Genomic DNA, 17,065 nt, shown 5'->3' with positions numbered 1-17,065 from the left:
AACCCCTAAAAGGGTTTCCTCTGATCACCACTCTAACTATGTCAAATATCGAGTCAAACGCGCACTTAAAAAGTCAACAGAAAGTTGTTTTGCCATTTTGTACATAATCTGTAATGTATATGCTATGAAACCTGTTTTGACAATCATAAAACATAATAATAAGTATGTAAACTTGTTTGCGCTCGTTTGAATCGACCATTTGCTATATTGACCCGGTTCGGAGCCGAATGTCGCAAAAGTTTGACTTTTGCTTTGACTTCAGTTCTGACCCGTTTTAGTGAGGTATAGATATTCCTTAGGATTCTCTTAGGACCAGGTTACATGTTGGTATAAGCCTCTGTGACCGGTTCATGATTTGTCCGAGTCTTTTACGCATTTCCGTTAGTCGCCTAAAAGTTGACCGTAACGGCCTTTTAAAAATAAAACGAGTATTTCGGACACGTGAACGGACCATAACCTTGCTTACTAAATTATAAGCATGTCCTTAAAGTTTCACGCCAATCCGAGGTCTAGAATAAGAGTTATGCTAAATAGCGCAATTAAAGTAAACTTTTGTAATAAACGGCGCAATTAGCATAACGCCTGTCTAAACCAAGATTTCGTCACCAAAACTTTTACCCACTGTTATAAAATAATATTTTTGGAATTTTAAAGATTTTTAATAATTTTTACCTCGCTCATAACCTGCGGTTATGGCTACGGTTCGGTAAATACCGAATATGCCCTTTTCGGCCAAAACTTGAGTTCTACAAGGTCTTTTGACCCGATTCCAGTTGCTACTGATTTTAAATAATAAATAAAGTATTTTAGACTTTATAAACTGTTCGGGAAACTCAGATTTCCTGTAGAACTCGAAAAGCTCTTTAAAAGTCTTTAAAATGACCGGAAACCCCCTACGGGGCGTAATATTAACTTAAACTCGTTACGGGCATCACGGAAGGTATCCTACTGATACCATAACCCCTTTAAGGCATATTGACTTAGGAAATAAGCGTAAGACTCTCATGGTTAACCGTTTCGCCTATTGCGCGCACGGTTCGGCTTATGAAACTAGTTTTCATAATTTAGCCGATACGGGTCAAATTATATTATTTGAACCCCAAAATCCAGAGTGTGAACCATAAACCCATATAAAACAAGTCTCTGAACTTGTTGGGTCAGGATCACACTCCATTTTCGGTTTTCGCCTTTTCGCGCGATTAAACCGTATTCACATATCGGAACCAACCGGTCTAGGCTACGGCCATTATAAAGACTCGTTAGGATTCTAAGAGGTTAATTAAAACCTTCGTTCCAGATTAGGAGCCCAGTAAAAGCTATCGGTGACTAAATCAAATTAAGGAAATATACTTGCAAAGGTAAATAGTTTAACTTATTTCCCCTATACGGGCTTGGGTTACGGTATGTTAATACCGCTTGATTGAGCATTATATTTTCCATCGCTTAGGTGGTTAATTAAATAATATAATCGGCTCATTTAAACAGTTTTGTTTCTTAAAAGCCTTTGGGGGGTTTAATGACCGTTGTCCCGGATATCCTTGGCATCATTTTACGAAATGGCCACGACCATCGACATCCCGGTGTAGGCGTACACCCGGTATATATTGTCGACATTAAATTAAAAGACGTAGCCGTTGGTTTCCATACTACGATTTTACGCAATGTGGTGTGTCTATAAATCTTTAACCCGGCACGATCCGGGCTACTGAACGCATAAAAGAACATGTAATACGTTCACAAGATTTTAATAATTTTCCCAAGTTATAAAAGAGTTTGTGCCTTGTGCATTCAAATCAATTTTAATAAACATTTTCAAATGTGTCAGTTGAATGTATTTACCAGTGTAAACTGACGTATTTTTCCCCAAAAGATTAAGTGCAGGTACTATACGAAATGGGCTAGTATTAGCTTCCTAGGCATCACGAATAGTCTCGCAAACTCGATGCCGTATCTGAATGAACAATATTTTATTATTATTTTGATCCGCTGTGGATACATTCGACTTCTGTAATACATTTGATATTATCACCAGAGGTTGAAGTATATATTTATCTTAAAGCTTCCGCTGTGCATTTATATAATTGTGTGGTTTGACTATATTGTTGCCAACATCGTCACGGAAATCCCCCACCGGGCCCACCGGTGATACACGTGGAAATCGGGGTGTGACAGGTTGGTATCAGAGCCAACATTGAGTGAATTAAACACTATCCTAATGTGTTTAATCTCAATGACACAATTGCACATACTTGAGTCTAGACAATAACCTAGGACAAATTCGGATTAATACTCCTTTTTGTCTTTACTTTCATTTCGATTTTTTTTAACAAGCTTTGGAGCAGGAAACATGCCGCCCGTAATATTCCGAGGAAGAGGAAGGGGAAGAAGAGGCAGAGGAGATATCGTGACGCATCACGATCACGAAGCTGGACCGTCAGGTACGAGACCTCCTTCAATGACAAGGAGCGAAGAACCACAACGACGAAGAGATCTTTACGAACCTGCGAGGCATTCCACGTCGCACAGCTCGACGCCATCATACCGGCACTCCTTTGGGCCAAACTCAGAGAATGATCCCAACAACCCACAACCTTCCTTCATACCTCTACAACGTTCGGTATCGCACCGGAATTACGATGACCCTACTCCATACTTCATAGGTCAGTTTAATCCAGCTAACTACATACAGGAACCTTCAGGTTTTGTTCCACTAGGGCCACAAGATCACTTCTCCGAGGATCACATGGACGAAGACACTGATCCAACAGAACCTGCTCGTGGTATGCCCACGCATCCGATAGAAGTCTCTGATGGGTCATCCTTCCATGGCACACCCTATCAGGGACCAGATAGTTTCCAAGCGTTGTTCGACCGACATGAGTGGTACTACACACCACCTCAACAGACATCACAACAACCGCGACATCCACAGGATCCCTCTGAGGATTCACGCTTTGAGGCAGTTACGCCACCACCTCCGCCACCGGCGCAACCAGTAATACATGATCCGCCAAGGCGTAGGAGGACAAATGCTCGTATGTCCACACGAGGAGGAGGGGGTATCCACTTCAGCACCCCTCGACACTCTAGTAGTAGCCACTATCCGCCGCTACAAGAAGAAGGACCTTCAAGTCCTATACAGGAGGCGAACTCCGCACCAGCTGCACCAAATTCGCCACCATTTGGGTATGACCAACCCATACCTGCTTACACGGGTCCAACGGCTTACAACCCGTTTGAACCGTCTTAGGCACATTACAACTACAATTATGAGCGCGACCCATATGTGGTGTCGGCTAGATATAACGCACGCTACCCTGACGGAGCTCACGGGAACATGGGAGCAGCGGACTACTCAGCTCATGGGTATCCAATACCTCCCAGACCTCCAGTTCCGCAACAAGCGCCACAACCACGTTTCTCTCCTCCTTAACAGGAAGAGATACTCCATCGACTAGATCGTGTGGAGAGAGAGTTCGAAGAAGAGAAAAAGAGCCACCGAGGATTTCTCAAAGGCTTGGCGAACCTACTAAAGGGCAAAAAGAAGAAACGTGACCACTAGCCCTTAATAATTGTGCTAATGTAATTTCTACTTTGAAATAAGTCCCTGCGTGGACACTTATCATATTTCAATCCCTACGTGGACTTATCTTTTAGTCCTTGCATGGACACCTATTTTATATTAGTCCCTGCGTGGACTTGTCACTTATTTTATACCTCTATGGAGGTATGTACTATTTGAAAGACCCGTTTAGGGCAATATGTAATTGTATTTGAGATTATGGAATGTATGTTATGAGTTTTGTTTTAATATGTATAAAATAAATCAAAACCATTCCTTTTAAATTGATCTGCCTAAATAAAGAATCTTACGAGTGAAACCTAGCCTGGTGTCTTTTAAGATCCGGCCAAGATGGTAGGACTTAATTAAAAGATTCAGATTCCCTGTTAACCGCTGCTAGCATGTTAACAATCATGGCAGATGTGATTCGTTAAAATCACGCACGTCATTCTTATACAATAATCCTTTAAGGAGTTCAAAACCCAACTAAATGATTTATAAATCATGGGTTAAATCACCAATAAAGGTGATCAACCTTATTAAAACATCCATTAGTGATGTAGTGCCTACGGGCCAACCTTATTAAAACATCCATTAGTGATGTAGTGCCTACTGGCCAACCATATTTAAACATCCATTAGTGATGTAGTGCCTACGGGCCAATCATATTAAACATCCATTTGTGATATCGTGCCTACGGGCCAACCCTATTAAAACATCCATTAGTGGTGTAGTGCCTATGGGCCGTAATAATTGTCTTATAAAGACAAAAGACAGTGGTGGTCTATGACTCCCTGTCAGAAAGAGATAAAAGAACTACGGTTCAAATCTCTATGCCTTGATTCTCTGAAATCTCGGCTAATAGTATAAAACATCCTCGTGATTAGGTTTTACGCCGCCAATATTATTGTTATAGCTAAAATAGGATGTATTCAAATCCTAAGATTTAATGAGTAATAAGTTAACCAAATATGGTCTCTGTTACCATGGTTGACAAATTTTCATAAAAGACAATTATATAATAATCTCCTGAATAAAATTTTGTTATCTTCTGTAGCAGATTCAAGTTACAATGGCGGATCCCAATGGAGAGAATAGCCATACAAATGAAGATGACTACGACAATGCGCCAGTGCATCTGACAGGCGCACAGCTAAAGGCTCTGATTGAAAATGCTGTTCAGGCAGCTCTTGATCGTCAATATACTGAGTCCCAAGGCAGAACCGTATCAAAACCACCCTCTAAACCAAAGACACACTCCAAACCACCCTCTCAACCCAAGAAAGATGACGACAACCACTCGTCCACTGAGAACAGCGTTCATCGCGATAGAGAATATACTGATGCATCCAATGCTAAGGGTTGCACCTACAAATACTTTGTATCTTGTAAGCCCCGGGAATTTACAGGGGAGAAAGGTGCTGTTGATTGTATCACCTGGCTAGATGAGATGGACACTATTGTGGACATCAGCGGGTGTGAAGAGAGGGATGTGGTGAAGTATGTGTCCCAGTCATTTAAGGGCGAGGCCCTGGCATGGTGGAGAGCGTTGGTGCAGGCATCAGGTAAGTCTGCTTTATACAAGATGACATGGGAGGAATTTATTGCTCTCATTAAGGAAAACTACTGCCCTCATGTGACAACCCTCACAAAACCAGGTATCCGTACGACTTAATTAATTATTAATTGTTGCCTAATTACTGTGCTTGACTGAGATTTCTGCTACTTGATTGTTGATACTTATACATGTCTGCATCATACTATGATTTTCCTGTCACTACATTACTTATTTACTGAACCTTAGTGACAAACATGATGCACAAAAGCACAGTAGCACTAAACGGATACACAGTGAACATGCTGGTATAGCCAGCATCAGGCAAACACTGCCTCTAAAGGCCTGAATGAGCCAAAATATTTTTACTACACCCAGAGTGTGTGTAGGAATACAAGGGTTGTATGATTACGTCTCTAGGGATAAGATACAGAGATTTGGATGTGCCTAAAACATACTTTTAGCACGAAACACATCACTTTTATCAACACACTAGCTTCTAGCTAATTAATAAAGTGCCAAAATATGAGGAATTATTCCCGACACTTTGCAGAATAAATTGTGTCGCTAAAAATATTATTTATGACGCTTAACGGATATCTTAAGCACTTTAACGGATTACTATCCGACCGAACAACCGGACAATACCCGGAACATAAAAAATATTGCCAAAATTAATATTGGTACTTTTCTGAGCCAGTTAGGGTCCCTGATTACCCTAACACCCGCTTTTAATGCACTAAAACAACTAACGAGGTTAGTACCTTAAAGTAACGCACTTAACCAAACTAAACCGTAACTGAACGATCGAAAACGAACCGAGTACCATTACATCCTAAAGAATTCGGCCAACCAAGGAGGGACAAGAGTACGAGCTTTATTATTTTATATTGGATTGCACGAGGATCGAGACGACTTTCTCTATAAATACCTCACTACCTCTCACACACACAAACACACACTTCACCTCACCACCACTCCCTCTCCCTTGCCCCCTCCTCTCGGCCGAGATCACCACCACCCCCACATCCGTTTTTCGGTTCAAGTCTTGACATTCCAAGCATATTCAAGTGTCGGTGGTTACGTACAACGGAGCTCGGAACAAACGGAGCGCGGAGGACCTCTACCGTTTGCTATTATCCACGCAGTTTTCGACTAGTTTCTTCCCTAGCCCCGAGCTAGAGGTATAACGTTTAAAACTCATTTTTGGTCATATCTAAAGTGGTTAAAAAGATATTTGTCGGTTGAATGTCGGTAACCCGCTTAATGAAACTTTAAAGTCTACTAAAAACGTGTATATCGTTGGTTAAAAGCTCGAAACGCGTGTAAATGTCGTAGTATTTGAATATGTTGGTTTTTATGGCCCGATCTATGATGTGGTGGCTCTCATCATCGTTTGACCCGACTTTGTTAGGATCACGTATCTTGACATACACTGGTTTCTTTGGTACAAGGGTTAAAAGGTGAAACTCCACCACACGGGAAACATGAACTTGTGTAAAAATGTTTTAATGTGAAAAATAGTATTTAAAACAAGCCGATCTACGTATGTACAAGTGGTATATTCGTAGGACCGGGTGTCGAGAAAATCATGTTTTTATAAAAATGGATAAAGTGTTAACAAATACGATTTCTATAAACTACAAGTGTAGAAACACTTGTAGAATAAAAGATCCGACAAAATAACAATGTTTACAAAAATTGTCGGGAAGTTGTAAGAAGTAAGTTGTTCTAAAAACGAGGTTTTTGCAAGACTAAGTTATGCTATATATAGATCCACTAAAAATAACGAGATCTACACCGTAGTTTTTTGTAAAAACTACAAGTTCATGAAACAACGCGGTTTTACATTCTAGTCTTCTATTTGATGTGTTGAAAATTGATTCGGTTGATTTGATAAATTGTTGAGATGATTTGTAAAAGAAAATGATACGCTTGAAAGCGTGGCCACCTCCAGTTACAGGGGAAACTCTGGCGAAATTTTCTAAAAATCTAACACTTAGAATTATTTAACAAGTGTTAGACTACTTTGATATGTTTTCAAAAATATATTTTCGCCACAACTTTATTTATAAATAATCGGAGGTGGGATTTTCACAAAACTAAAAGTGATAAATATTTATTCGGTAAATATATTTTGTCACCTCACTGTTTATGATTATTTTGTGAAAATGTATAAATATTATTTTTAGAGTAAAAATAATATTTACTAACCTTGTCAAACCCGAAATAATACAAACGCCTTCACGGCAAACATATAAGTTACAACGGTAATTTCTATTACCACCTAATCACCAAAACGTAACTTACGCTTTATTCGGAAGTATTCATAAGCACGTATATTGTCAATATATTATTTTGGGAAAATATTATGTGGAAAAGGAAATATATTATTTTTGAGAAAAATAAATATATTTTGAAATAAGAAATAAAATATATTAAGTGGGACTTAATAAAATAATATAAGTATACATGTATTTAATTCCCCCATCCTTGGGAAGGAGAATGCGTATCAAATATATACACGGAACGGTTGTCTAACTGTTTCCAAAAATGTAAACTATGAAGCTAAAGCACGGCCACCCGTCTAATAGAATTAGCACATGTAGGTCGTTGCACAGCACTTGGATATTGGATTGCTTGATTTTGTGACGCGTTCACTGTGAGTTCATGTCCCCCTTTTCTCTTAACTGTTTTCAGTTTTATAAACTGCGGGGGTGAAATACATGTTACAATGATTATGGATATGTTATACACGGTATGATTAGCATAAGGAGGGTTATTACTTAGATCATGTGAGTGGGTAGGCAGAAACTTGAGGCCATTAATCCTCGTTGAGGACCGAGGGACAGGAGCGGTAGATCTATCTGGGTGTAGCGAGCCCAGCCCCAGGTCCAGCTGAACGGACCTCGGGGTGACTTAGTGCCCGACGCATAAATCCGCTAGGTTTGAGTCATCCCTACTTGCACTTCACACATATCAGTGGACTTGCAACCCATTGGTGATCTCTTTTATTTCCTTATTTGCTACATACCAGGGTTTTTGATAAAGATAAAGGTTTATTTACTCATTTTCGCATGAACTCGCTCAACATTATTGTTGATTTTTCAACTTACATGTATTTCAGGGAATTAAGGATCTGGCACGGTTTAGCAGGATTTCCCGCTGCATTTAGATTCAGAGTCATCCGGGTTCAAGGTTTATGGCTCTTTCCTGGACAAGCCATAGCCTCTGAACCATGTTTATTTATGTTGCATTATGGTAGTGGTTGTACTGTTAAGACAAGTAATGGTTGTCGGGTGTTTACCCGTTTAGACAATGTTTGACAATTTTATTTTCAATGGATGACTTTGCATGATTTTAAATTCATATAGCTTGTTATGGTTAAGCTATGGTATTAAGAAGTCACACCAAATTAACCACGCTTCCGCAAAGCCAGGGTGTGACAGCTTGGTATCAGAGCTCTGATCATAGCGAACTAGGGTTCATTTTGAGTCTAGACTATGATCACTAGGGCTCTCACGAAAATATTTTTCTGCATACCACTTAAGTCCAGATCCAAAACTTTTTATAAACAAATGTTGAGCATATTTTATGATTTATTAGGCTCAGTCTGGGAGGCTGAGGCTCGGTCTGGGAGGTCGAGGCTCGATCCAATCGATCGAGGTAGTTGTCTAGTGGGACTAGGGAGTCAGTCTGGGAGGCTGGGAAATGTTTGCTAGTGGGACTAGGGAGTCAGTCTGGGAGGCTGGGAAATGTTTGCTAGTGGGACTAGGGAGTCAGTCTGGGAGGCTGGGAAAAGTTGGCTAGTGGGACTAGGAAGGACAGTCTGGGAGGCTGGGAGGCTAGTGGGACTAGGAGGAATATGTGATTATTATGTGGTAACTCGTGTGATTACCTGATTTACTGATATTTGTACATACTTATGATTGTATTACAGACTCATGGACACCTCAGATACTGGAGACTCGGACACTACTGGACCCCGACCCATGGAGTCAGACGAGAGTATGTCATCAGAGCACGAGGTGCACACCTCGGATTATACCAGTACAGACGACGACGACTTTCAGCCGTTCGCGCTACCTGACGGCGTCGATGAGCCCATCGTTGGTGGTCCTGCTGCGGATCTTCCTCTCGCTGTGATTCCCGCCCCGATTCCTCTTGCATCCTACCCAGCTTATGAGCTTATGCTTGATGCCGAGGCTGGTGACGATATTGATCTTTTCGATGATGAGCTATACGAGGACGAGGATCCTGACCCAGCTCTTTTGCCCGCTGGCGGTCTTTTGATGATCGCCGGTGCTCCTGCCGGAGACTCGCCTGTTCATTCTCCAGCTCCAGACTCCTTTGAGTCTGTGGCATCTGCTCCATCACATGTGGCGAGCACGCAGCTTTTCGTTCATGACTCGGATCCTGACCAGGCGTCATCTGCCGCCCCTATGCCGAGCTTTGTTTTTGAGCATGACGATATCGAGGATTCTGACCCTGTATTTCCCCCTGGATTCGATCCAGACCGTGATATTGAGTTCGTTCACATGGACCAGCCTGTAGAGGACCCCGTTGACCCTGCCGACCCTTTTGATCCTATCGATCCGGACTTTGACTTCGATATGGCGTTTGACGATCCCGGGCCTGCAGTAGCTCCAGAGCAGGCCGCTGTTTTCGATCCCGCACATGAGCATGGTTTGGCGCATGCTGATGTTCCTGTTGATCCTATTTTGGCGGGTCAGCCACTTGGCGATGTTCCTGTTGATGATATTCCTTTGTTAGATGCTGACCATGTTGTTGATCCTCTTGTTGACCCTCTGATCGCTGACGTTCCAGTTGACCCTCATGTCGATCATATTGATCCTGCTGTTGCTCACGTTGATCCTGTTTTAGCTCCTGTTGATCCCTTACCTATTGAGCCCGAGCATGCTCTGTTTGCAGAGCACATGGATCCCCCTGACGAGGAGGCTCAGCACGGTTGGATACCGGCTGACGAGGATGTTCCGCCGCTTCCTCCTCACCGCACTGATGCTCACCATCCTGAGTTCTCGTTTCAGATTCCTTCTGTCATACCTCCAGCGGGGCCTGGAGAGGGCTCTTCCGCCCATCCATTTGGCCATGTATCGATGCCCTTACCTGTCATGCCTCAGATAGCATCCATCCCATCTTCTGTTGCACCTATCGATCTTACCAGCACGCCATTACTTTGGTCCTCTTCCTCACCCATGCCACCCACAGATCCATACCACCCATTTCATTTGGGCCATACTATTGAGGATCTTTTGATGTCGTTTGTACACCAGCATGATTCCCATTCTCAGCGTTTGCAGGAGCTCGAGAGAGCTCAGTTGTCTTTTGGTCCATATCTTGGTCCGTCATCCTCATCTGCTCAGCCATTTCGGTCTTTTCCTCCTGACATTGCCGCTCGACTTTCGATCCTAGAGCAGCAGATTGCATCCGTGATCCGCACCCAGCAGGCCTTGGAGGAGGATTGGCTTCTCTTTCGCCGCCTACATTATCCTCCACCACCACCACCCTTCTAGAGATCATCGACGTTACCAGGGTAGACACCGGTGAGACAGCCGCGATTGTTATGCACAGCTTTTGAAGACCATTTGACTACACAGATTTTTGTTGATACATGTGATGTATTGATTGTATGTAACACTGATATGATGTATTTTGTACAGGGGTGATGTAACCCCTATGTGATTGATGGATGTACTAACACACTTACTATGCTTATGGTCTTGATATATATGCAATCGCCGCATTCTCATCATATCTGATTTACTTGATTGATTATTTTTATATTTGGACATGGGATGTTGTGTGTGACATATTGGTAACATGAGATGTTATATGCTATTACTATTACTATATACGTATGATTTCTATGGCCTAATCGACGTACGCATCTTTAGAGAATGGCACCAAGACGTCAACCGCAGCCGATGCCCACGACTCAAGAAGAACTGCAAGGAATCATTGCTGCCGCGATTGCTCAGTATGCTGCATCGCAGGGAGGACCCAGCTGGAGTAGCTCCAACGGCAATGGCAACCAGAATCCCCCTCATGGGTGCACCTTCAAGCAGTTTCTGGACTGTAAGCCCACAAACTTCGACGGCACGGGTGGTGCTGTTGCCTTCGTTCGTTGGGCAGAGAAGACTGATTCCACCATCCGTATGAGCAAATGTGCGATCGACCAGCAGGTCACTTACATTTCAGGGCTGTTTCTAGATGGAGCCCTATCTTGGTGGAACCTTCAAGTGCAAACTCTAGGCGAAGCTGCCGCCTACGCCCTGTCTTGGGCCGAATTGAAAGAGCTTATGCGGAGGAAGTACTGCTCTCGCGCGGAGATTCAAAAGCTTGAAACTGAGTTTTGGCACTTAAAGATGGAAGGGTCGAAGATAGCGGAATACGTTCAGAGATTCCACGATCTGTCTCACGTGGTTCCTTATATGGTAACACCCGAGTTTAAGAGGGTTGAGCGCTTCATCTGGGGACTGGCTCCTCAGATAATCAGTATGGTGACTTCTTCCAAACCCGCAACCATCACAGAGGCCATTGATCTGAGTGTGGCTTTAACTGAAGAAGCGATTCGGTTAAACAAGTTTGATGAGATTGAACCCAAGAGAAAGGAGACTCATGTGGAGTCATCTAGTGGTAATAAGCGGAAGTTTTCAAGTTTCAAGCAAAGCACCGGGACGGTGGTCAAGAAGGGAGAATCGAATGCACCAACTCAAGATTCAGTTGGTGGTGGAAAGAAGAGCAGGGGATACATGGGTGCACAGCCCAAGTGCAACTCATGTCAAAAACATCACTCTGGTCGCTGCAGTCTAAGGGTTTGTGAGTCTTGTGGGAAGACTGGTCATACAAAGGATTTCTGTTGGGCAAATGCTGGCCGGGGAGGTCAGGGAGGAAATGGGAATAGAAACAACCGTGGTGGTAATGGGAACCGCCCACAAGGAAATCAAGGAGGAAATGGAAACCGTGCTAACCAAGCAGGCACCGTGAACCGAAACCAGGGAAACCACCAAGCTGGGAACAATGGTGGAAACGGGCAGAGGCCCGGATGTTTTAACTGTGGAGATCAAGGGCACTTCAAGAGGAACTGCCCGGAATTGACCCAAGCTCGTGGAAGAGTTTTCAACATGGAGGCCAGGGAAGCGCGCCAGGATCCCAATGTCGTTACTGGTACGTTCCCTGTAAACCAACGCTATGCGTCTGTTTTGTTTGATACTGGTGCCGATTATAGCTTCGTATCGCTAGAATTTAAGAACATGCTTGGTTTAGCCGCTAGTAAGTTAGATATTCCTTATTCGATCGAGCTAGCTAATGGGAAGTTAGTAGAAGCCAATGAAGTGATTAGAGGTTGCGTAATCGAGTTAGGAGAGCGTGAGTTTGCTCTCGATCTACTACCAGTCCAGTTGGGAAGCTTCGACGTGGTAGTAGGGATGGATTGGTTAGCAAGTAACAAGGCGGAGATTGTTTGTCACGAGAAGATTATCCGTATTTCGACCGACGATGGTGAGACCATTGTTGTTCATGGAGAGAAGCGTGAGACGCCGTTGCGGATTATCAGCTGTCTGAAAGCAAGGAAGTGTCTGAAGAAAGGATGTGTTGCTTTTCTAGCACACATCGTGGATAAAAAGGCTGCTGAGCCGAAGATCGAAGACATCCCTGTCGTAAGGGAATATCCGGAAGTCTTTCCAGAAGATTTGCCTGGCTTGCCGCCTCAGAGGCAAGTGGAATTTCGCATCGACTTAGTTCCAGGCGCCGCGCCTGTGGCTAAGGCACCTTATAGACTTGCCCCGTCTGAGATGCAAGAACTGTCAACGCAACTTCAAGAGTTGTTAGATAAGGGTTTTATCCGACCAAGCTTCTCGCCTTGGGGAGCTCCAGTTTTGTTTGTCAAGAAGAAGGATGGTAGTTTCCGTATGTGCATTGACTACAGAGAATTGAACAAGTTGACGATCAAGAATAGGTATCCTTTGCCAAGGATTGACGATCTGTTTGACCAACTTCAAGGTTCAAGTTTCTACTCCAAGATCGATCTTCGATCTGGATACCATCAACTCCGGATACAGGAAGAAAGTATTCCGAAGACAGCCTTCAGAACTCGATATGGGCACTACGAGTTCCTTGTCATGCCGTTTGGTTTAACAAACGCACCTGCAGTGTTCATGGATTTGATGAACCGAGTTTGTAAGCCGTATCTGGATAAGTTCGTGATTGTGTTCATCGACGACATCTTGATCTACTCAAAGACGAAGGCAGAGCACGAGCAACACCTCAGAACTATTTTAGAGCTACTGAAGAAGGAGCAGTTGTATGCCAAATTCTCTAAGTGTGAGTTTTGGCTGAGAGACGTGCAATTCCTTGGGCACGTGGTAAATGAAAGTGGAATTCATGTGGATCCAACCAAGATCGAGGCAATCAAGTATTGGGAAGCGCCTAAGACGCCAACCGAGATCCGGCAATTCTTGGGTTTGGCTGGTTATTATCGAAGATTTATTGAGGATTTTTCAAAGATCGCTCAGCCGTTGACGCTCCTCACGCAAAAGGATAAAAAGTTTGATTGGGGAATCAAACAGGATGAAGCATTTCAGTTGTTGAAGGATAAGCTTTGCAACGCGCCAATCTTAGCTCTACCGGAAGGTACCGACGATTTTGTGGTATACTGCGACGCTTCGCGCCAAGGATTGGGTTGTGTGTTGATGCAACGTCAAAAGGTTATCGCCTACGCATCACGCCAACTGAAAGTGCACGAAAAGAACTATACCACGCATGATTTGGAGCTAGGCGCAGTGGTTTTTGCTTTGAAGATTTGGAGACACTACCTTTACGGTACGAAGTGTACGATCTTTACAGATCACAAAAGCCTCCAGCATATATTCAACCAGAAGGAGTTGAATATGAGGCAAAGGCGATGGGTTGAGTTGTTGAACGATTACGACTGCGAGATCAAGTATCATCCGGGGAAGGCGAATGTGGTCGCCGATGCCCTAAGTCGCAAGGAGAGAATCAAGCCCATAAGGGTTAGGGCTATGGAAATGATTATCCAAACCGATCTTTCCTCACGCATTCGAGCAGCGCAAAAAGAAGCTCTCAAGGAGGGAAACCTTGAGAAAGAATATCTCCGTGGGATGGAGAAGATATTGGTTCCAAACAAGGAAGGAACGTTATGTTTTGAGAAAAGGATTTGGGTTCCTTTGTTTGGTGATTTAAGAGAAGTTATTTTTGATGAAGCTCACAAGTCACGGTACTCTATCCACCCGGGAGCGGATAAGATGTACCAAGATCTTAAGGATTATTATTGGTGGCCTAGGATGAAAGGCGATGTTGCTATCTATGTGAGCCAATGTTTGACTTGCGCTAAGGTTAAGGCAGAATACCAGAAGCCTTCGGGACTTCTGCAGCAACCGAAAATTCCCCAGTGGAAGTGGGAAGAAATATCCATGGATTTTGTTACAAAGCTGCCGAGAACGCCTAAGGGCCATGACACTATCTGGGTGATAGTGGATCGCTTGACGAAATCAGCACATTTCTTGCCTATTCGCGAGAAGGATCATACAAGCAAATTGGCTGAAATTTACATGAGAGAGATTGTCACTCGCCATGGAGTACCTCTCTCGATTATTTCTGATAGAGATGGAAGGTTCGTATCGAGGATATGGCAATCCTTCCAGGAAGCTTTTGGCTCGAAGCTGAATATGAGCACCGCGTTTCACCCACAGACCGACGGCCAAAGTGAGCGGACGATTCAGACATTGGAAGACATGCTGAGAGCATGTGTGATGGATTTAGGCGGTAGCTGGGATAAGCATTTACCCCTGGTTGAGTTTTCATACAACAACAGCTACCACACCAGTATTGGTGCCGCGCCATTCGAAGCTTTATATGGGCGCAAGTGCAGGTCGCCGCTCTGTTGGTCTGACGCAGGTGATAGACAATTGGTAGGTCCCGATGTAGTTCAGGAAACTACGGATAAGATCGCGCAAATCCGAGATCGCATTAGCGCGGCTCGCGATCGCCAGAAGACCTACGCTGATCTGAAGAGGAAACCTCAAGAGTTTGAGGTTGGGGATATGGTTTTGTTGAAGGTATCACCCTGGAAGGGTGTAGCACGCTTTGGGAAGCGTGGGAAGCTGAATCCACGCTACATTGGTCCATTTAAGGTTTTGAAGAAAATTGGAACAGTAGCATACAAGTTGGATCTACCTGCCGAGCTGAATAACGTTCACGATACATTTCATGTATCCAATCTAAAGAGGAGTCCAACTCAAGTTAACGTTGCCATTCCTACCGACGAGATTCACATTGATGACACGCTCCACTTCGTTGAAGAACCTGTTGAGGTCACGGATTGGAAAGTTAACAAGACCCGCCGGAGCAGTGTCAAGCTCGTCAAAGTTCGCTGGAATGCTAGACATGGTCCTGAATTCACCTGGGAGCGTGAAGACCGAATGAAAGAGAAATACCCCCACCTGTTTCCTAAGAACCCTGCTTCTTCAAGCAGAACCTAAATTTCGGGACGAAATTTATTTAACGGGGGGAGAATGTGACAACCCTCACAAAACCAGGTATCCGTACGACTTAATTAATTATTAATTGTTGCCTAATTACTGTGCTTGACTGAGATTTCTGCTACTTGATTGTTGATACTTATACATGTCTGCATCATACTATGATTTTCCTGTCACTACATTACTTATTTACTGAACCTTAGTGACAAACATGATGCACAAAAGCACAGTAGCACTAAACGGATACACAGTGAACATGCTGGTATAGCCAGCATCAGGCAAACACTGCCTCTAAAGGCCTGAATGAGCCAAAATATTTTTACTACACCCAGAGTGTGTGTAGGAATACAAGGGTTGTATGATTACGTCTCTAGGGATAAGATACAGAGATTTGGATGTGCCTAAAACATACTTTTAGCACGAAACACAGCACTTTTATCAACACACTAGCTTCTAGCTAATTAATAAAGTGCCAAAATATGAGGAATTATTCCCGACACTTTGCAGAACAAATTGTGTCGCTAAAAATATTATTTATGACGCTTAACGGATATCTTAAGCACTTTAACGGATTACTATCCGACCGAACAACCGGACAATACCCGGAACATAAAAAAATATTGCCAAAATTAATATTGGTACTTTTCTGAGCCAGTTAGGGTCCCTGATTACCCTAACACCCGCTTTTAATGCACTAAAACAACTAACGAGGTTAGTACCTTAAAGTAACGCACTTAACCAAACTAAACCGTAACTGAACGATCGAAAACGAACCGAGTACCATTACATCCTAAAGAATTCGGCCAACCAAGGAGGGACAAGAGTACGAGCTTTATTATTTTATATTGGATTGCACGAGGATCGAGACGACTTTCTCTATAAATACCTCACTACCTCTCACACACACAAACACACACTTCACCTCACCACCACTCCCTCTCCCTTGCCCCCTCCTCTCGGCCGAGATCACCACCACCCCCACATCCGTTTTTCGGTTCAAGTCTTGACATTCCAAGCATATTCAAGTGTCGGTGGTTACGTACAACGGAGCTCGGAACAAACGGAGCGCGGAGGACCTCTACCGTTTGCTATTATCCACGCAGTTTTCGACTAGTTTCTTCCCTAGCCCCGAGCTAGAGGTATAACGTTTAAAACTCATTTTTGGTCATATCTAAAGTGGTTAAAAAGATATTTGTCGGTTGAATGTCGGTAACCCGCTTAATGAAACTTTAAAGTCTACTAAAAACGTGTATATCGTTGGTTAAAAGCTCGAAACGCGTGTAAATGTCGTAGTATTTGAATATGTTGGTTTTTATGGCCCGATCTATGATGTGGTGGCTCTCATCATCGTTTGACCCGACTTTGTTAGGATCACGTATCTTGACATACACTGGTTTCTTTGGTACAAGGGTTAAAAGGTGAAACTCC

This window comes from Helianthus annuus, chromosome 16 (genome assembly GCF_002127325.2).
Source record: "Helianthus annuus cultivar XRQ/B chromosome 16, HanXRQr2.0-SUNRISE, whole genome shotgun sequence".
Lineage (NCBI taxonomy): Eukaryota > Viridiplantae > Streptophyta > Magnoliopsida > Asterales > Asteraceae > Helianthus > Helianthus annuus.
The sequence above is the reverse complement of the archived record's forward strand: the minus strand, read 5'-3'. Positions refer to the sequence as shown.